The sequence below is a fragment of the Triturus cristatus genome, chromosome 6 (genome assembly GCF_964204655.1).
Source record: "Triturus cristatus chromosome 6, aTriCri1.1, whole genome shotgun sequence".
Classification (NCBI taxonomy): domain Eukaryota; kingdom Metazoa; phylum Chordata; class Amphibia; order Caudata; family Salamandridae; genus Triturus; species Triturus cristatus.
In genome coordinates, this window is record NC_140589.1 from 143,319,309 (window position 1) to 143,342,841 (window position 23,533).

At 42.6% G+C, this 23,533-nt stretch overlaps 1 protein-coding gene across 4 annotated transcripts in view; it reads left to right on the forward strand.

The window, feature by feature from the left end:
* The window catches only part of BABAM2 (BRISC and BRCA1 A complex member 2), a 922,754-nt gene that overhangs the window by 836,656 nt on the left and 62,565 nt on the right, over positions 1–23,533 (forward strand). The window lies entirely within an intron of this gene.

Genomic DNA, 23,533 nt, shown 5'->3' on the forward strand with positions numbered 1-23,533 from the left:
ATCTGCTGTATTGTCTAGAGTGTACTGCCGGGTCACTGGGTTGAAAGTCAAAGACTCTCTGATTACATGGTGTAGGCATACGGAGCAGATTGTAAGTTAAGAGGCCAAACTTCTAATGTCATCTTACCTGTTTAACGCACACATTTGTTGAGATCACTTCCAGCCGAACACATCAATTTTTCTGTCTCTTTGTTTGCACTCAGAGTTCTTAGTGGGCCCATTAAAAGCTACTTCTGAGGGAACAACTAATGCAGTCACAGTGATAGTATGTATGGAGTTTCAATGAATTAGTGAGAAAAGCCCAATGTAGTGTGAGACGGGGACTAAAAAGAGGTCACAAATTGTGCTCTGACCTTTTGTGACAAGTTTCTGACTTTGTGATGCTACCTATGTGTTAAATAGTTTACATTGCGAAATTTCCATTCGCAGGCACTCCCTGCTTGCCTGATGAATAGCAATTAGGCAGGTCACTATTCGCGCCCCTCAGTAGTATTACTGCGAACACAGGGAAGGAGCAGCAGGCCACCATGCCTGTGTTTGCAATCCCAAATTGGAATTACTTTTTGCTTCTGTTTTTTAAAGCAGCCGGTGCTCCTTAAAGGAATTTGATGTTTTTTTTCTTTTCTTTCTTTTTTTTATGATTTCAGTTTTAGAGACATTTCGAATAGAATGGGCAGTGTTCCCCTAGACTACTGCCCCGAAGCTGCATAACACATTCACAAAGGAGAAGATGCTCCAAGGCCACTCACCTGCCACCTCCCTTCAGGTGTTGCCAACTGATCAATGTTTTGTGACTCACAATTGGGAGGGGACACTTCTTTCAAGCCCCCTCTTCGTTGTGAGTCAGAATGGACTACAAAACCCACCCTGCAAGCCGTAAAGACGGTGTCTGTATTTGCTAATTTGTGCCATTTTGAGGTTTAATACTTTTAGAGGCAAAATATTTTATCAAAGTAATGCCCAGAATCGTCGAACCCCATGGTCCATGTTCCAGTTTAGATATTGTTGAAGGTTTCTCGGTATGAACGAGGTCGTTATAATGTTAAATATTTCTTCTGTCTTACAAGAGTCCATATCCACGCCTGCAGTTAAATTAATAGTAGCTAGCTTAAGATTTTAATTGTGCTTCACACCAAGAACATGCACATCCCTGGTTTAAGTCAAACGAGCTTAAAGCAAAGTTACAATTCCTAAGAACAAAGATTGGTCTTTCTCCCTTTCAAAGATCTCACTACACATGTAAGTCCTTAGAGAGTTCGATTTGCTTCTCAGAAGTCAGTAGCCCCATCAATCGAGTGCTGTGAGACCTTGCTCAATGCACTTTTTATCCCACATTCTAATCTCAGTGCAAGAATGGTTGCCAGAGTATTGAAATCATAAAGTTTCCTCAAGATTCATACTTATCTAACAAACCCCATTTCACCATCTCGGTTAATTCTAAAGCGTATAATAAGGTGGCGGGTATTTTGGCCTGATATCTCGACAAGTGATAGGCAAAGTGTCTATGACCAACTGCATTATAAAAGGCACCCAACCCGTTCGACTGAGATTTAGCTTTACTAATACTATGCAATATATGATCCGCATAATTTAAATTATTGGTCATAATTTCCTTTAAAAATGTCTACGACTCAACAGTCTCTAATCTTTCCTTACCAGGATACCATGTGTAATTAGAATAATTGTGTACTCTTTTATCTTTAAATGCTGCAATGCAATATGTAAGCAGACGCAATAGACAGCAGAGCTGAACATATCATGCCGGGGCATGGGATGGGGAGGAGCAGTGCTATGTGCACACTCTAAGTGTGCATTTGTGTTTGGCCGGCCGTCTCAAGCCGGCCAAAAACTCGTGCGCACTTAGGTTTCTCCAACCCGACTGTATTGAACAGCCGGGTTAGAGAAACAGCACAGACTCCCTGTGCCTAAGCAAGCGTATTTTCAGCCCGCTCCGGACAATCCCCGCGCTGCTCTCCTAGCAAGGAGAGCAGCGCGGAGATTGGACAGGGAGTCTGATGCAGCCCCAGTGCTTGCTGGGACAAGGAAGAGGAAAGACTAGGTGGGACGCCGCCAGCACCTTAAGATAAGTTTTCCTTTATTTGTTTTTATTATTAAACTCGACCACCTTTTGTATGTGGCTGCCGCCGCTGGCATTATGTAAAGTTAGTGTTTAGAAGGAAAATATGCTAAATTAGGGTCAGCACAATTTCTCAGTGTTGGATATAACAGTCAGTGGTCACTGAGGACAATGCATATGGGTTTATAAGAGAGGGATTTTCCTTGCTAAATGTCCCCACTGAAAGAACCTGGGCCTTGCCCAACAGGCGTGTGTTACGTTCTTTGTACAAATGTTTAGTTTGGCAAGACTATTCAATGCTCCAAGGGAGTGGCTGCTCTGATGGGAGGGAGTGATTTGTTGACCCTGCGTGTAAAGAACCGGTGCTGCCCAGAATGCTTTTCTGGAATATAATGGAGTAATCCAGCCCGATAATAGACAACTGCTTTGTATTCCTATACTCACTGCACCTGCGGGGGCATGTAGATATTTACCAGAGGTCCTCCTCTATCGGACATGCATGCCACACACGACTGCTGGGAGGCTTGCTTCAAAAACATGTGCATTTGGCTGTGTATTTTACTGAAACAAGCAGGTATATAATAACATCACAAACCGGGGGCAAGCAAAAGTCTATCAACATGAAGGTTGCAATTAAGAATACATTAAATCTGCTCTGATGGATCTTCATTTACATATGAATTGTGCATAACATTGTTTTTCATTTAGCAAAAATTATCGTACCAGTCCTGGGAAGCTGCGACAATTACTGCTTTCCAGGAGTACTCACAACCAGAATCTGTTTCACAAGCGTGAATGCACACGGTTTACATTTGCACATATGTAAATGCATTAAAAACGTTGTGAAAATAATGTTCCCTGTTCAGAATCCACTTACCCCGATACCACCACCAATTTTGTAGTGTTTTACTCATAGCTCGTGACAGGAATAATTGTCCACGTTTGACACGTGTCTTGAACTACTTTGTGAATACGCACAATCTCACAGATGTGTGGGTGTTTACCAAATTTCAGTGGCATCCCTGCCTTGAGCACCCCCACAATGGTGTGATTTTACATGAGAGTAAATCAATTTATGAGTTTAAATTCAGGTTTTGTCAATTCCAAATGTGAGTATACTTATGTAAATCATGCCATTTGCTCGGATTTAGGGTAAAATCAGAACACCAGTTTGCACAGGGGAGCTCTTGAGTCATACCCTTCAGGGTTAACAGTTATTAAAATAGTTCTCCAAAACTAATAAATACAATTGTTAATCATTTTAATTATTATAAATCCATGCTACCTGGCATTATGATTTCTTTTTGATAAAAAAAGTGTAATCCTTAAAGGTTCTTCAACAAACACTTTCCCATATTCAGTTTAAACAGTGACTGCCATTAATTGTCTCCCTTTTTTTTTTCACCGGGGTTATCCTCTATTAGTTTACAGCCGTTACTAAAAAATAAATAAAAAGAAAAACAAGGAATATTTAAACACTAGTATTTACTTCTTGACAAAACCTTACAGTAGCACATTAAATTAATCCAAGATCAGGACTGAGATTTAAATTCTCATATGAACCATGATTATCCCTAAAATGATTAAACGATATTGTATTAAGTATGCAGATTCAAGTCAATACATTGAAAATGCTCAAATGTCCACGCAGTATTTGAGAGTTCAATGATATTTCCTCCTCCCCATGGAAGCCCCCGTCTCCATATTGCATCGGACAGCCCACTCAAATGCTTCATATTATACTGTCTGCCTGGCTGGTCATCCTCCCATATCCAGGAAATACTCTATCCCTTCCATTGTTCACTTGATGTGTTCATCTCAAACTAATCAGTGTTGTTTTACCAGCCATTTTAATTTTATGTTTACCATTTTTTGCGCAGATGTATGCGCTCTGTATTTTTTTCTTTTTCAAATACACTCACCAGTGGCCGTAAGTAAATTAAAGTCCAGATGTATTTCCACCATCAGCTATATAACGTCCCATAGAAAATAAAATAAATACTTATCGGGTTTTACATTACTTGATTTTATACTTACTTTAAAAATCATTTCATTAGGCTCACTCATTTTTGTGAAGCAGGAGTCTTTGCGACCTACGAATATCCATTTTGCGAAGTGGCTGATAGTGCATCAGTCGCAAGGCTAAATGCAAAAGAGTTAATGTGCAATTTATTCATTTTGGTGTGCCAACTAACCTCTTTATATTGGGTCCAAATGTGTATGTATCCTGCTAAGCACTGTTTTCGTTATGTCATGTCCAAATATTGCCAAAGACAGTATGGTGGGCTCTTTACAAATTGCATTCCTCAATAACATACGGCTGCTAAACTGATGGAGTATTACAACAGGTTAGTTGATGAACATATTTTCAATACAGATCACCAATTTTAATTAAACACAACATTATTGAACACTTCAAGTCCATAATCTTGCTGGAATTCAGGACCACATAGAAAACTAAAAGAATTAATATTCTGTATCTATTATTCTATTTCAATGCCTTTTCAAAATATGATTCCGTTTTAGAGCTTCTCTTCACTGAATCCTTTTTTAACGGATTATATATATTTCTGATTTGGTTTTCCTCCCCAGAAGTGTACAGTACTCAGTGTGACAGCGTGCCACTGTGTGATGTAGTACAGAAGTAGTAAATTGACTTCTAGCTAGAAATAACAGAAGCAGGCAATATAGTGTACAATGCCCACCACTTCGGAGCCGTGATGAAAATTCAGCAGTTTGTTTCTTATTTATTTGAAGGTTTTATATAGCGCAAACAAGACCCTTGCGAGGATCAGAGCGCTTTACAAGTCATATGTAGAAAACAAGGCATAGCACACAAAGATATAGGTGAAACAGCTATACAAAGCTCATAAACGAAAAAATAAGCTAGAGCAAAAACAAAAGGACACTATGGAGCATAAAAACAGAACTGGTAATAAAATACAGTAAAAAGTCAGAGAGTTCACGTGAATGTAGCCATGAGGATCGCTTTCACTTCTTTTTTTAAGTTGTTTTGGTACTTACTGGAGGACCAGGTCAAAAGGGCAGATTTTACATTGATTACAAGTTCTTAACCTTGGTCAGCGCATTCTTCTTTCTGTATTAGGTCTCTGAGTTCATGAAATACAATCCTTTATTATCACAAGTTGTATGCGGTGGTTTTTGTCTTTTACACCTGAAGGGTCTCTGCTCCTCTTTGACATAATACACAAAAAAAGCACAGGTTAGTCAACATGCAGGTACACCTGGACTTACTCCATTTACTAGGAAGCCCTGGATGGCTTGCAAGTCCACAAGTCATTGTTGCAGTGTTGAGATTTTTTAAATCATGCATGAAGTGCCCACCTTCCACTTTAGCAAAGTCAGGAAGACTTTTCTTGACTCGGGTCTTAATTTGAAAGCCAAGCAGAGTCTTCTATTCCCTAAGTACATCCTTCATTACTGCCTCTCTAACCTTATCTCACAGTCTTGTATCTCTCGCTCAAATACCAGTAAACTGTGTGCAAATTCTTTTGTGAACAGAAAGCTTCTGAAACCAAATGGTAAGGACCACAAAAAAGACTCCATCCAAATCTAGAGACAGTATACTTCAAAGACTTGTTCTTCACCTAGAGTGTCATTTTCCAAAGATGCAGATGTGCAGTACATGGCAGTATATGGCGGTGTGTGTTCCTTTCCTGTGGGGGCAGTAACCAACACTGGTACTTCATTATTCTATAAACAGCTTTTTGCCAGGAGAAAGAGGGTTTTTTTCATCAGCACCCATACCAATGGTCTTTCATACCCATTCAAAAACAGGCTTAAGCACCGGCTTTTAGCGTAACAGGTAGTCGTAAAACCTAATGCTCATGGTGATTAGGAGAGGGCATTGGTTGCCAGTTCTTAAAGGGGATTCTACCCCTGTAATGAGCCCTGTGTGGGGGAGGGGTCTAGTTATGATACACTGTCGATGATGCACAGTTAGTTACAAGATTATGAGCGACAAACTGTCCATGGTACACAATGTGATTTCACCAAAAAAGCATAGTTCATGGCCTAATCTTCCGAGTCTCTCATTCTGATATTTGTTAGAATCATAAAGTAAAGCTAAGCGCTAAGACACTTTTTAGGTCTGGCTTGACAATAAAGCTAAGCGGGCTTTTCATGACCATTAACAGGAGGCATTCTTTTCATTGTTGCCGGTAAATCTGTGGTAGATAATTGGACCTGCTAAGCAGACATTACAATATATCCGTTGTGACTGAGCTAGGCTGAGTCTGCTCCTTCGTTATGCCGAATGCATGCTGTCATGTGAACCTCTGTGCCTCTCACATCGCCTCTTTGCCCACAAACTGAAAGTGGTTCAAACTCGCGACCAGATCAGAGATGTACATAAGGGCGGTGACTTGCACACTAGGACATAAGGTACACTTTGGGCTGTAGCAAGGCCAGGAAACAGATGAGAGTGCCTAAAATGTGTACCTGGAGACGGGCGGCTCCTCCGCTAGGCGGAGGAGCATCACCCCACTAAGTACAAAAACAAAAAGAAAATGATAATAACGCAGCGTTTAAAATGTTACGTTATTATCATTTTCTTCTTGGAATCAGCCAGCTTGGGGCAGGCTGGGCTTGCCTGAGAGAGGGAGGAGGAGTGGTTCCTGCTGTACTTACGTGCGCGTGACAGTTTGGCCGGCTGCCTCGGGTTGGCCGAACTGTCATGCGCACTTTGCATGTTTTCCACCCAGGCTGCATTCCAGAATTCTGGAACGTTTATGCCATGGAAAACCTTTCGGCCCTAATTGCAGGTGAGATGCCCTGATTCGAGAAGATTTGGCAACTTTTTAAAACCTATGTTAGAAGCCACTTGTGAGGCTGGAGAATGTCACTACACGTTCTTCACCTAGAAAGAAGGAGGTGGAAGCATCGAATGTCCGGATCATCTGATGAAAGTGAAGAGTTGGTAGATTTGGAGGGAGAACTATACAATTTATTTCATTTATTTGATGAGTTTTATATAGTGCTGGCTTGACCCGGAGGTATCAGAGCGCTTTACATAAGGAAATTGTGAGTTGCAGGTTACTAAATTTCACAATAAATTACAAAATGATTACAAAGTCAAAACAAGAGTTGCTGTTGAATAGCACATACGGTCACATAAGAAAGGCACAATAAAACAGTAGTAAGCATTACTAGTGCATGATGTAAGAGAGAGAGAAGGGAAAAGAAGGTAAGGGAGGAAAATAAAGAGGGGGAAGGGGAGCAGATCAAGCAAAGGTCAACAAGATGGGGGATCAAGGTCGAGGGCATAGTCAGAACCAACCCGAAATGGCAGGAACACAAAAATCAAAGCCCAAAAAACCAAGAGAGCTGGAAGTCAATAGGGAGGAGACTGCAGCGGAAAAAACGACGAGACATATGTCCGAAGTCCGGCTGGGTAGGTGACGGCCATAGTGGTGAGCCGGAGCCAATCTCCCCTATAGCTGTCGATGCAGCTCCACCGGAAATAGGCCATGTTGCATGGGCTCCGCCGAGTTTGGATGGAGTTCATGAAGTATCCGAAGGTTTCGTGTCCAGAAACGGGAGAATGGGGATGACGAGGGTGCAAGATGGGAAAAGATATGGATCTTTGACTGCCATCTTAATGTCAGGGAAGTTGAGTCTGTTGATCCCCGTGCCTCTGCAGCTGGGCTTGCCTCTAGTTATGTGGTTCATATTCTGCTAGGCCTTTTGTCCGGATAATACGTCAGGACCCCTTCGTCTTATGGGACATCATCCCTCTTCGGTGGAATTACCTTGGAGGGCGCCATTTTAGGGTCAGGCTCAGCGAATCCCGATTTAAAAGTATTGGCAAAGTTTTTATAGGGGATTCATTTAGGCGCCAGCATGACATCTAATCCCCAAATGGGAACGCTGGAGGCTATTTTCCACTCCCCTACTCACCACCTCTGAAGCGTGTCCGCTGCGGATCTCGGTGGACGCTGCAGGTCGGGGTCGAGTGCCCTTCCCTCTCTGTCACAACTGTACCTTATAAGCAGAGTGGGTGATCGAGATTTCACAATGCTGCGCAATCACCCCAGTGGGGTTTGCAGGCATTTAGAGTTGAGGGTCGAGGTCCTTAATTGCTGGTTAGAACCGAGGTCAGTGGTATCCCGGTGCACTTCATTCGGCACCGGGTGTGTGTTCGTAGCTCCTCGGACACCATCTTAGCATGATCGAAGGGAGGGACGTCACTTTCTTTCATTTTTCCTTTCTGAGCCTTATAAGTAGATTCTTAATCAAATAATATGACTGAGTAACTCATTGAAAGGGGCAAAATAAAAAACAACAAACAAATCTCGCATCCAGTAAAGCTAGATAGATATAACAGGCTCAAACACCAGTCCTGCGACTGCGGCTACAGAGAACTGACAGGTTCGCACACAGGAGGGGTTACATTAATCTTATCCATTATCACTCAAATATATGCTTTGAATACATATTTGACAATACAATTATGTACCTAAACATCACCTTGATGCATATGTATCTCTATCTAATGCCGACAAAGAGAGAGGGTGAGGAAGAAAGAGAAACGGTGACAGGCACGAGGAATGGGAATAGTATACTTTTAATGTTACCAACATTTCCTACAGAGCAGCTATTCTGTACTCGGAGCTGGTAGATTACAAGTGTAACTGTATAGTCAGCAGTTCCATTAAGCTAAACTATTTCGGTTCATAATGCATATTTCTTCTAATAAATATGACCTTACAGAAACTGAGAGTCAAGTCAACATGACTGCTGCCCCTTTTCTTCCCTCTTTCACATTACCTCCAAAGACACCCAGACGTTGCTCAGAAACTGTCCGATTCATATCAGAATTGGTGTACCGACAGACACCTTTGACTGTCCCTCAGACACCGCCATGCCGCTCTTGGCTACTCCCAGTGAGCCCTTAAAGACCCACACCATGTCCTCAAAGAAAGACCTCATGCAGGTCTTCAGAGTTATCATACCATTAAAGGCCCTTGGCTGCGGTCATTCTCAACAGCAGTCACCGAAGGAGACCCTGAGACTCCCATTAGGCACAAGTAGCTAGCCCACAGAAATCTTCATCCCATAGTCAACTGGCCTTCAGACATCCCCAGCCAGGCCTTAGGCTCCACCCTTAAACACCCATAGAGTGCTATCATTGGCTCTTAATTCATCTTTGGCTCTCCATCAGACACAACCAGCAGGCCCTCAGAGACCATCAGTGTCCTTCATAGTCCCTAAACTGGCTTATCTTAGAGACCCCCAGCTTGCCTTCAGGAATAATCAGGCTGACTGAGGATCCTTCGAAGCCAACCCATCAGGAGAGTTTGCAGGGTAAAATCTACTTGCGGGGTCCTTTCATACTACACTAGTGGGCTGCACTTGTACCGGTTGTTTCTCAAACACATATGATTGTACCAGTGGAGGTTGAACAGATAGGAAAGTGCCCCAGATGATGGAAGCCCCTAGTTCTGTTCACCACAAGCCTGGTCTGTGTCTCTGGAAGGCCATTGGCTGTGTGCTGTGCCTGCCATAATCCAGCCTATGGCTCTCAAATGCTGTTCAAGATAAAGCAGAATGCCTCATTCTGTTCAAAGGGAAGCTGCAGGCCTTCGTCAGTGCTTTATTTCTGCTGTTTAACATCCCCTCTGACCTTCTAATTCACGTAATTACCCCAAAATAGTTGTCAACCTGCCCAGTGCCACAACAGGGAGCTTCAGCCATCCCTGCTTCCTCGTCAACAAATCTCGGCTGTGCCTTGTGCTATGATAGGTTGAAGCCTCCCAGCCACAGCATGCTTTGCACATCAGGCTGAGAATGCAGGTCTTACTGGCTGTCATGCTCATATCAGTGGCAAATTGACTGCTTTGCTCTCACAAGTAGCACAAAGCCCCCATTCATGCCATTAGTCTTTGCAGAGAAGCAAAGGACTGATTGTGCCCAGAGTTTTCAAGATGTTAAAAACCAAGCAGTCTGAGTTTGTGTTCATGGTCTGGAAAGCACGCGCTGCTTGGAAACAATACACCGCACTCTTTCAAATATATTTTATTTCGGCCAATTGCCATAAAAGTAGCACAATTAAAATAGCTACAAAAGAAAACCCAAAACAAGAAAAGCAAGAAAATATGCAAGCACTCAGCATGAAAAAATTCACAGAAGTATCTGCTCTTGGCATGATGACACAAAACAATTGTACGATCACTTGACCACAGACAAAAACCTATGTTTTGTCATGCCCAGGGCTTTAAGTGGGCCAGGCCTCACCGGTGCTCAGATTTTTAAGGTGGCCTCGAAACGGGTCCCTATCGGGCTCTGTTTTGTGCCCTGGCACAGGCAGTTCGTTTTTTTGCGGACTGCAGTGGCAGCTGCAGTGACAGCAAGCACATCGATGTGCGCGTGCGCACACTGCTCACTAATAACTTGTGGAGAATTACGGCATGACGTCATGCCTAGTGAGCGTTGTAGGGTAAGGGAAGTCCTTTAAAGAGAGTCATTTTCTGTCTGGATTTCCCTTCTCTTTTTGAAAGCAACACTGTTGTGGTGTCACCAGGGCTTTAAGTGGAAGCTTTTTCAATATTATATACAAGCCATAGTTGCTGCTTATTTATCTTTTGGAACTAACAACCATTGACCAAGTCAGTAGTCCTGACTTGTAGGTATGATGTTACTTGTTGTATTATATATCTGAATGCAATGACAGAAACAGCAAAATACAAGTCGGATGGCACACTATGCTAAGAACAGATTTTTAGCTTGGTGTTTTTAAGCCACACCTTTGATAACATTGGCCACGCCCCTTGAAAGACCCCCCCCCCCCCCCCCCGTTTTTGTATCCCACTTAAAGCTCTGGTCATGCCTAAAAGTACAGTTTATACATATCATACTGTAGTAAGGATGTTTATGAAAGCCTCACACAAGAATAATACACTTTAAAAAGTAGAAACCCCGATGAAATGCATTGCGAAGGCGTGTGCATGTTACACTTGACAACTAAAGCACAAAAACTATCTATTGTGGAACAAAGGATGGTGTAGATACTGGGATAAGACTGGGGTAACATACTATACCCTTTCTCTCAGGACATCCTAGCTGCATAAAGTGCAAGTGCTCCACATTATAAGTTAAAAAGCAAACACCCTAAAATCAATAAATTTGTAGTGCAGAGGGAAGTGGTTTTTGCATTAGTCAGAGGGCAGAAAGTGTAGGTGAGACAGATTTTAACCAAATTGGCCATATGCTCTCCAAAAATTTAGCAATGGAGAGAAGACAATGACAGGAGACGTGTCTGTTCTGCATAATCATATCACTACCCTGTATTGGACAACATCTAAAAAGCTGCACAGGGGAGCAATCCATCGCTTATGCTACTTATAATACCTTGAACAAAAAAAGAGTAGATGGTCGTCGATTTCTACAGCACTACTGCAAACAGGGCAAATTTTGCAGCCACCTTGGTGGTTATTCCGTTTAGCACTAAAGGTAGCAAGCGGTATTGTACCTAACCTGAGCCTTATATAACGAGCTTCTGTAAACGGAGGATCAGAGCAATTCATATAGTTTTCAAAATAAGAGGTAGGCTTGAATATTTTGAAAAAATCGGTCCGTTGGCCCTGGCCTACCTGTTTAGAGAATTTGACTTCTTTGCGCTCCCAATAAATGACCTTCAATCTCTTATTTGCAGAAGATGGAATAGTTTCAGGGGACAGCCAATGCTCATCTAGCTTCATGGAGTATAAGGACTGTTTTCAGTGGCGGCTGGTGGCTTTTGAAAATGGTAGGGCATAAAAGTAATCTTCGACTGTCACCGAGTAAGCAAATCGAGTGATACCAACTGACCCAAGGGAGTTTATCGCTAAAAGAAACAATCTCTAAATTCAGCAGGCAGGCAAATGCATACAGATGGGCTTTGCATTAGCATCATTCCACATATACTTTACATTAGTGCAATCTGAAGGCGTGGGAAGGCAAATTGTATTCACTATAATAAACAACTTAAGCAAATTATGGATAACATTTACCCTTTTGTCATGATTTGTCCAGTTAGAACATCCATAGAGTACTGACTTTTCACTTGCACATTAATTGCAAACAAGTTATTGCTACTGAATGTATGCTGTACACTTGTAGGGCACAATACAAGATTCTTTCAGGTGTACCTACAGAAAAAAAAAAACCTGTGAGTGATAAACTGGACACTGCGGGGGAAAGTCGTTTTTATTCACAGAAAACAAATTAGTTAATAGCTTCTAGGCAGAAGTGCTTCACATAATCTAAAATAGAAAATGACATTGTATTGGCATTAACCAGGCCTGGAGAGGTGCTTTACACGCTAATTGCAAGGTCACATTTTAATGTTACTTCTAATTCTACAGTTCTGCTGCACTGCCGATATTATTTAGAAATCGTCTCTTTTTGTTTAGAAGATAAGGGCTTTTTATGCATGAAGCTGGACTGTAGTTTTGTACCCATTGGCTATTGTGGCTAGTCAGTGGGGGTTTCAAATGAAATGACTGTATGGGTTTGATTATAAAGCACTGGTGTTGCAAGCCTCATAGGATCAATTTGTCCCACATGTAATACACCAAAAGCCTGTCTAATTATAAAGCGCAGTACGTTTCAAATCTTAAACACATGGAATAAGGTCAACAGTAACAGAGAAAAATATTGCCAGTTGTTTATGATTTAAAATGTACTTGACTGATTGTAATGCAGACAGGCTGCATTTACCTCTGAATTGAAATAAACATTTATCTGGCTTCCATTCCGTTTACATTGTGCCCATTTTGTGTGCTCATTATAATGTTTTTGTAGTGCTCGCTCAAGTACATGCCCAATTCTAAACCAAATTGGCCCATGATATACTAATTTTCTGCGAAGCAATTGGTGAACATGTTGCTGATTAAAAGGCAGTTCTGAGTGTTTCAAACGCTTTTTTCTGAAATTATTGTATCCAACCCTGCTCATGTTTTATTATTATTTGCCGCCCACGCACCTATCTCAGTTATTTCTATCTGAAAAAATAACACGGACTGCCTTACTTGCCCGCAATGTGTCACCTTAAAGGCAAGCAAAGCCTGCGGACATTCTTGGGGACGAATGGTCCACGCACAGCTCTTGTCAACACAGCTGTTGTGATTTGCATTGTTGTGTGTCCCTGCGTGGACACCGTAATATGTTTACTTACTTGTTGTCCCTTCTGGGTTCCTGTACCAGCTGTGATGTCATCAGCTGACAACTGTCCGTTGACAGTTGACAGCTGATCACGAACCGCCCAGACGCATCGCTTGCTCCAGACCTTCCTGGAGTCCGTGTTGGCTATTAATGAAATAAAGTACACTTATTCTTCAACTTGCGTTCTTGAGTACTTTACAAAAGTGGCGACGAGGGCCAACACGGGAACCCACGAGTTTTCATGAGAGATTTAAAAAAAAACAAAAAAAAGAATTTTCAAGAATCTACATGAAGAACGACTTAAAAGGAAAATGGACTAATCTTATATGAGAAAACCTGACGTGAACTCTAAAGCAAAAAAAAAACGACTGGAAGTTAAGGTCAGTGTTACTTCTCGTGAAAAGTGTGATAAGCGTCGGGGGCCGAATTTTAAATGAACTGCAAAACAAAAAACAGAAATGTTGGAGATTTAAGCAATATTTTGAGTGCAACAGTATTAGCACATGTGATGTTTAGAAAACGATGCGGATCTAAAAAAGAAAACAGATAGAGCACGTTTTCGAGCGACTTAAACACTTGAGGTAACGGTCAGAATTTCCTCAGAAAGTTTTTGTGATACGTTGTACAAGGAGATTTCAAAACTTAAACTGAATTTCAACGTTTTGATGTACGGTCAATATTCAAGAGCAAACCTTAAGTTAATTTAACCCGGTTGTACTCTTCAAGCTATACAAGGCCAAATTAAAAAATAACGAACTGCCAACGGAAAAAAAAAACGATCAGCTGGCTAGCGCATCATCGTGCACATGCAGCTGATGTGTGCAACGTGATATGGAAACGACGTAAGCGGCCATCTTAGTACAAGAGGTTAGCACTCTAGTCTACGTGCTATGAACGTCGGCGCCATTTTGTGAAGCAATGTAAATAAAGAAAAAACGCTACCACAAGAGTAATTGAAAGCAGTACGATCGTCTACTAAGAACCCTCGTATCTTAAAGAGTAAAACGGATTGAAGTCTCCGAAATAAGCACAGGTAATTAAATTATAAACAACATATATCTGAGGTCGAGCACACGATAGATTTAAAGGCAAATATATTGTGAACTGTTGGTTTTTATTTAAATTCAACAACAATTGAAGCCTAGCTGCAGCTTCCTTTACAAGTCAATAAGCGCGAGGGACACCAAAGGACAGTCATACACAATATTGGAATTTCAAAGATAAAATCCCTTGCAGCATGTAAACCATAACTTTTTAGCAAGTAAAACACTATTATTTTCTTACCTTCACCTCCTTCACATTGAACAATTTAAATTTTTGACGTTTTTTTTTCCTTTTTCATCCTTATTTACATACAATATAAAATGGCAACAGGGTGCATTTGGAACTTGTCTGCCCCAGAAACTTTCTTACGGGGTGGAGGAGAACCAACCCTTAAATGGGAAGAATGGAGGGAGTATTTTTTTAACTATATCTCAACTTTAGAAGAGGATGAAGAAGTGAAACCAGAAAAAAAATACAAAATGTTGATGCACTGCTTAGGCGCTGGTGGAATTAAAGTGTATAATTCAATTAATAAAAAAATCAGAGCAGAAAATGAAGGAGACATATTTTTGAACGTAATTGATGATCTAAACACCTATTATAAACCTACAGTTTGCGTGGGAGTTGATCGCTACAAATTTTTTCATCGCAAACAAGGAAAAGAAGAATCAATTGATGACTACGTATCTGCATTAAAAAATCTTGCTATAAATTGTAGATTCGGTGCACTCCATGACGAATTTATAAGAGACCAAATTGTAATGCAGGGTTCCAATGAGAATATACAGGACAACTTATGGGCAAAAGGGGAGTACCCCCTACAGAACATAATTGACATAGCGCACAAAGCAGAACTTACAGAGCGCTGCGCAAAGGCAGTACTAACAGAAAAGAAAGAAAGTGAAAATATAAGTATGTGACCAAAAAGACAACGCTACACAAAATTGGAAATGAAAAGGATTCAAACCTCAGAACAAAACATTGGAAACAAAAAACTGGGGACGATGCTACAGATGTGGAAGTGCTTCACATCTAGCCAATGATTTAAAGTGTCCTGCACGCGAAGTAAAATGTACAAATTGCGGTGTCAAAGGACATTTTTACAAGGCATGCAATAAAAGAAAGTCAAGACAAGTAAAAATTGTAGACGAGACTGAGGAGTACAATCCTGACATGTCGGATGAAGAAAACATTAATATGTTCGTACTAAACATAGATGATGAACAAAATATAAAAACGTCAAAAGAGAATGTCACGAAAACCAAAATAACAGTTTGTAATATGACAATTGGTGGTGTAAAAATAAGCATTGTGGCAGACTCCGGTTCGCCCTATACCATAGTGAACGAAAGAGTTTGGTCAGATAAATTCAAAGACAGAATAGGTGAAAATCTAGAAAAACCAGACATAATTATAAAATCTTTCACAGGCGAACCGATAGATGTATGTGGTTACAGAGACCTAAAGTTTGCGTTCAAAGGCAGAGAGTCAACAGGAAAATTGTACGTGTCTAAGGTTGGTCTGTCAGTTTTGGGGTGGATGGACCAAGGGAACCTGGGGATAATTTTAGATCCAAGAAAAATGTATCCCGTATTGAGTGTAACAGAACAAAATGATCGGGCGAAGTACTTACATGAGAGGTTTCCAAAAGTATTTAGTGGAAGAGTAGGTGCATTGAAAGGTTATCAACACAAAATAAAACTAAAACCTATAACAACCCAAGTGGTACATAAGGTAAGGAATATACCCTTCGCATTGAGAAAAGAAGTCAAGGACCAACTAGACAAACTCCTTGAAGAAGGCATAATCAAGAGAGTAGATGCATCAGAGTGGGTTGCACCTTTGGTTGTTGCGAAACGGTCCAATGGCAAATTGAGACTCTGTGTGGACCTCCGCGATCTAAACAAGAATATAGTTGTAGAGCAATATCCACTCCCGAAAATAAATGAAATGTTGGCCACTACAAAAGGAATTAAGGGGTTTTCCACCATTGATTTGAAGTCGGCCTATCACCAAGTGCCACTTCATCGGGATAGCAAGAAACTAACAACTTTTATTACACAATTTGGGTGTTTCAGATTTACACGAGTCCCCTTTGGTCTCGCATCAGCGGCAGCAATGTTCCAGAGACTCATGCATAATATTTTTGAAGGGGTGCCTTACATCCTAATCTTTCAGGATGACATCCTAATCATGAGTAGAACGAAGGAGGAGCATGACATGAGAGTAAAACAACTGCTTGAAATTCTGGAAGGAAAGGGGTTGACAGCTGAATATCAAAAATGTAAGTTTGCATGTAGTTCTGTCAATTATCTTGTTCACCGAATTACGGGTGACGGCATAAGCCCAAAAAAGGAGCTATTGCATGCAATAAAGGATTCACCTGTCCCCACCAACAAGGATGAGCTGAGGTCGTTCTTGGGAATGGTGGAGTTCTATTCGAATTTCATCAAAAACTTTTCACACAAAACACATGAGTTAAGACAGCTCCTAAAATTGAGAAATAAATTCGAGTGGACAGTAGAATGTGACGAAAAATTTATAAGTATCAAAAGAGATTTGTGCACAGCTCTTCCTCTACAAGGGTTTGACCCAAGCTTAAATAACTTTATTACCACAGACGCAAGTAACAAGGGATTGGGTGCAGTACTCACCCAAAAGGACTCAAAGGGTGTGGAGTACACTGTAGCTTTTGCATCACGCTCGCTCACTCCCACAGAGGAAAACATTTCCGTTATAGAGCGTGAAGCCCTTGCCTGTGTTTGGGCCTTGGAGCACTTCAGGCACTTTGTATGGGGAAGGAAAGTAACCTTATGCACAGACCACAAACCATTGACAAAAGTATTTACAACTAAAGGTCTATACACAGCATCCCCTAGATTGGCCAGACTATCCGTACATCTATTCGATTTTATGTACAATATCGAATACGTATCAGGAGTAAAAAATGTCGTAGCTGATTTCCTAAGCAGGATGCCAGTAGGCAAAGTGAACGACGAAGAGAGTTCTGAAATGGAGGAGAGTGCTGTTGCTAGTGTTTTGGAACAAACCTGCGGCATAACCAAGGATGAGTGGTTCAAAGAACAGGAAATTGACGGCAATATAAATTTTGTCATTCAAATGTTAAAGGAAGGTTGGGTCAACAAAAACAAACTAACTGATAAATTCAAAGCCTATTGGGAAGTAAGGAATGAATTATCATATGAGGATGGTTTCCTTTTAAGAAGCGGTAAGTATGTTCCACCAAGCAAAATAAGAGACAAAATACTAAGTCTTTGTCATGAAGGAAGAGTAAAAAACATGTACTGGTGGCCTGGTATCAATTCAGAAATTGAGAGAACTGTGAGGGAATGTACTTTGTGCATGAACTCTGACAAAGCACAGGTGACGTATAGACCACCTCTACAGCCCATTTCCAGCCCTGGTATGCCATGGGAAAGAGTTGGAATAGACATTATGGGTCCCGTATCAGATGGTAAGGAGAAGTGGTATGTGATTGTAATGATTGATCACCTAACCAAGTGGCCTGAGGTGAAATTCACCAATGATCCATTGGCAGTTAACATCGTTAAATTCATGGATGAAATCTTCACTCGCGAGGGACTGCCTAAACAGATCGTGAGTGATAACGGCACTCAATTCACGTCCGAAATATTCAAAAATTATATAAGAAAAATAGTATTGTTCACAAAACGACGTCAGTTTATCATCCTGCTGGTAATGGAGCAGTTGAAAGGTTCAACAGGGTCATTAAGGGGATTATTCAGATTGCCAACAGCAACAATCTAAATTGGAAACAAGAGACTCTAACGACTGTTTGGGCGTACAGAATAACCCCATGCGATTCTACTGGACTCAGCCCTTTTGTAATGATGCGAGGAAGAACTCCATTATCTAAGGACAATGTAGGTTGGATCAGCGCTGCAAAAAGAATTGACTGGTCGACTCAGCAGGTTATGAAGAAACTCCGGCAGTCCCAGTCAACGGCTAAAGAGAACTATGACAGAAAACATGGAAGTAAACCTGTAGTCCTCATGGAAGGTGACATCGTCAAAGTAAAGAGAAGTGGCCACATTGCTAAGGGTCAGGAGAAGTTTACACCTCCTATGACTGTGCGTGAGGTTTATTGCAATTCTGCACTCCTTAGTGATGGAAGGGTATGGCATCTCTCCAATCTTTCACCATTTAGACACTCTTGTTTTGACACCTCAACTGACACATCCCAGAAAGTAACCAGTGGCAACAAACTAACACATCCTTTTGTTTCCGATTATGATTCCGAATGTGAGTTTCCCGCGGAAAACAATCTTGGGGACAGCCAAGAGACAGACGTTTCCTCCGAGCATATTGACACACCATCTATGCAAACTACCAAGGAAAGGGTCAGATGGATGTTGCCCACACCTCCGGAACCAGACAATGTTGAACCTGTAGCAACTAGTAGGTCTGGTAGACTTTTAGGCCCACCTGCTAGGCTTAGAGACTACTTTTGTGAGTAAACCCTTTCTTCCTTCCCTCAGCTCATAGGGGGAGGATGTGTTGTGATTTGCATTGTTGTGTGTCCCTGCGTGGACACCGTAATATGTTTACTTACTTGTTGTTCCTTCTGGGTTTCTGTACCAGCTGTGATGTCATCAGCTGACAATGGTCCGTTGACAGTTGACAGCTGATCACGAACCGCCCAGACGCATCGCTTGCTCCAGACCTTCCTCGAGTCCGTGTTGGCTATTAATGAAATAAAGTACACTTATTCTTCAACTTGCGTTCTTGAGTACTTTACAACAGCCCTCGCCACTTCGAATCTTCGCGCACACGGCCTGACGGAAGGAAGCTACAGAAAAAGATCATTTGGAAAAATAACCATTCATGGTGCGCTTTAAAAATAAAGCAGCACTCTAATTGGCCATTTGGACGGTCTTCCCGCCCCGCTCAGTCTGACTCTACTGTAAGCTTTATGCTAAAGAGCCAATGCCGACGTAGCTCTCATGATATTTATCATGTAAATACCATGAGAGCTGCGACGGGATTGCAAAGGCAACGCAGCACAGCGCCCCAGTGAAGAGAGGGCTGCGTTGTCTGCCCCGCCCCCTGACTTCAAAGTGGATTTTCACTGTAAAGCCTGAAGTGAGTATGCCAGGGTGGACCCGTCTAGAGACCGGCCAGTCTTCCATGCGCAGTGTAACTACACAACACGGAAGCTCTCCATGGCAATAGCCACGCCCCCTCCCTTCGTGATGCCCTTTAATAACCCAGCCCTGCCGTGTTGTGAGACAGCCGCCAAAAATGTAAATTGCGTTATTTTCAATGTAGATTACATTTCAAAGCAGTGGGTCAATGCCCATGTGCAGGAAACGCCACGTCTGTTCTATGTACTCCAACCAGGGTAGCAGAACGCCTTTCTATGTTTCGTCAAGGACATCTCTTAATCCCACCCTATATATTGCCAACTCGGGCGTAAAGCAAATCCGTAAACAGAACAAAATGGGTTTTTGGTGCGCTAAGGGGACAATAGACCGTAAACCTAGATGCAGCGGGCGCGCCGCTGGCGCGCCTAAGGCAAGCCCGTCTGCGCCCGTCCGCGCCAGGACCGCGCCCAGCGCCAGAACCTCTGCCCCCCACGCCAGCCAGGAAGACCGCCTCCGCTACGACGCCAACACCCTCGTCGCTCTCAACCCAGGAAGAACCCAAACCTGCAGCAAAGCCGCCCCGAAGCGCACCCACGGTCTCTTCCCCTGCCGGAACTGCAGCTTCTCCTGCCTCGAAGGCGCCGAGACACCCGCAACGGCGGAACCCAACCAGCTCAGATGCATCCTGATCAACACCCGCTCCGCACGCAAACAAGCCGTCGAGCGCTAGGACCTACTCGACACCGCATCCCCGGACGTCGCCTTCCTGACCGAGACCTGGATGAACGAAGCCTCCTCCCCAGACATCGCCATAACCATCCCCGACGGGTACAAGATCACCCGCAGAGACCGCACCAACGGAGCCGGAGGAGGAATCGCCATCGTCCACAAAAACACCATCAGGGTCTCAATAAACACCAACGACACTCTCAGCACCGCCGAACACATACACTTCCAGATCCACACGGACCCCAAGACCACCCTAAGAGGCACCCTCGTCTACAGACCGCCAGGACCCCGGCCTCAATTCTGCGACTCCATTGCCGACCTCATCAGCACGTATGCGCTGACCTCCACAGACTACATTCTCCTCGGAGACCTGAACTATCATCTGGAGAACAACGACAACAACTCCTCCACCCTGATCGACAGCCTCGCCAACCTCGGACTTAAACAGCTCGTCACGACACCGACCCACATCGCCGGTCACACGCTTGATGTCATCTTCTCCTCAAGCCCCCACGTCACCTTCAGCCACGCCTCTGAACTCACCTGGACAGACCACCACTGCATCCACTTCTCCTTCCGAAAACCCCTCACACACCACCGCACCCTACAGATCCCCCGCCGCTGCTGGGGCAAAGTCACTAAAGAACAACTACAGACAAACCTCGCACTCAACCCACCGGACAACCCCACCAACCCCGACGATGGTGTACTCACCCTCGGACGCTGGATGGACGACTGCGCTAACACCTTAGCCCCGCTGAAAAAGCCCACTAACAGAGACACCAGCAAAAGAGCCAGCTGGTTCACCCCGGAACTCCTCGCTTCAAAGCGCACCTGCCGGAAATTGAAGAACATATGGCATAGCGACAAGACGCCAGACAGCCGCACTGCCCACAAAGACGCCATCCGCAACCACCATTACCTCATCAGGACCGCCAAAAGGACCTCCTTCACAGACCGCCTAAGGAATCGGTAAGATACCGAATCCTTAAAAGCTATGTAGGAGGCACTCAAGTGAGTGCATTTTTGCATTCAGGATTTGTTATTTACCACCAACTACAAGTTGGTGGTAAATACCGAATACCTTTAAAAAAGCAATAATTTGCTTTTTTCAAGGTGCCATGTGGCAAACATACATGCCCTTAGGGCATGTATGTGCGCCACATGTGCGGTATTGTTCGGTATTTACCGAATCGGTAATAGTGAATGGCTTCCCATTTATTCCTATGGGCCTCCAGGCCCATAGGAATGAATGGGAAGGTGATTCCTTATTACCGAATCGGTATTACCGATTCGATAATAACGAATATTACCGATTCGGTATTTTTTACCGAATTTTTAGCTACATATGAAATACCGATTCCTAAATACCGAATCGTTAAAATTCGGTATTTAGGAATCGGTATTTGATATTTACCTACATCGGGCCCAAAATCTCAGTTTTGGATGGAGTCACGATGGACAGCTGGCAGGCAGACTGAGAGCTATCGAATAAATGAATGATTTAACTTCTAAAGCACACTGATACCCATGGGCGTCTTGGCGCGTAAGCTCTGCATTTGACAAAGGTGAAATGGAAACTGGGACTAAGTACAGAAAGGAAAGCATTGCCAAGGGAAAAACCAAGTTTTAAGAGCCTTCCTAAATTGAAAGTGACAGGATAAAAACTTGATGCATAATGTCAAGGCATTCTAAGATTCGGCGGCCATCAAGGAAAGACTTCTTCCGCCAGTTGGCATAGCAACGTGTCCATCAGATAGATGCATCTCACTTTTGAGATCACTTGATAAAGAAGCTGTGGACGTTTGATTTTCTCAGCCATACATGTAGCCAAAAGGGATATTAATTTGAACATTCTGCAACAGGAAACAACACCTGTGAAGCTAAACACGTTCTGTGGAGTATTCTGTTGAACAACGACTTTAAAGGAAATGCTGCAGATTTGCTGATCTGTCGCTTGCCTCCTCTTCTTTTAACAAGCAGAAGATATTTAAACAAAAGTGGTCAGTGAGATTTTATTTTTATTTGACTTAACTTCAGGATCTCCCTTAATGCACACATAAGGTCAACCATCACAAAACGTCAAAGGTTAAACAAGGGCAGAGCAGATGCCCTAACCTGACACGCCGAATTACAGAAAACTGTGAAGAATGCAGGAATGTACCTCCTCTGTGCCTCTCTGCCTTCCTCCGCTCTTCCTCGGGCCTGGCAGGTGTGGCGCAATCACAAGTACTACAGCAACAGGTTTAAACTCATTCCCATAAGTTTACGTCTCAGTCCAAATTCAGTCCATTGACAGCTGCACTCTTTCTATTTTAACTGAAATTACCACTTGGGTAAAAAAAAAAATATATCAATTTAGTTAGAATATTATATATGGACGCATTTATTGTGATCACAAAATGAGGTGCCAAACGGGCAGGGGTTTCAGTCGCAGTTGCCAAAACATGGAGCTCCTGAGTCCTGAAATGACCCATATTTTTACCCTGTGTAAGGATATACCAAGGACAGTCTGGATGGCCTCATCCAAAGGTACCCTCCAACCTACCAATAGTGATTACAAGCAATGCTTGGATACAGACTTGCTGTAATGTGTAATAAAGTGATGGATGGAGATGTTTGAACTTGCACCATTGCAAACAAGCATTGGCATAGCCAATAGGTCTCGCCTTTTGGATCTTATAAGTGTTTAGCCATGCATCACATTATCCTGGGTACTGTACCCCCAGGGATTGAAAAGCTATAGCAAAGCTGTACTGGTCATCTGTTTGCTTTTTATTGCTATATTTGTGTGTTAAACTGGTGCTAATGAGGTGCAAACAATGTCCATTCAGTGTTACCAAGTTTATAAAGGACGAAATAATGAATGCTATTAAAAGATGTGCCAAATTATGCTGCATAATATGACTTTTCTTGCCACATAATTTACTCAACATTGCCGCATATTTTGGCCCTTTTCTGCCGCATAATTCAACTGCTCATACACGACTGCAAACCTGCTATTGACAGACCTATGCGTTTTTGCTTGTAGTGGAATTATGTGGCAGGACGATCAGTGGAAAATTATCATGGTAATAACAGATACTGGGAGACACATAGTACGAGTGGCTAAACCAAAGAGAGAGATCATCGAAGGAAAAGGAATTGGGATATAGATCTACCAAGTTTGGGCATTTGAGAAGTTTAGAGAACACCTGAATGTTTTGTATGTAAACAGGACTCCATATAAGAGTAAACTGGCTACAGTTTATACAGTAGAGTAACGCAAAATCACCCTCCCCTTACAAAATATGATGCGGGCGCGGCGGCGCCTGAATCTCCCATAGCTCTCAGATATTCATTGGCCTTGGGCTGAGTGGAGGCCATTAGAAGGGTGGGGGGTCCCCTGAAGAGT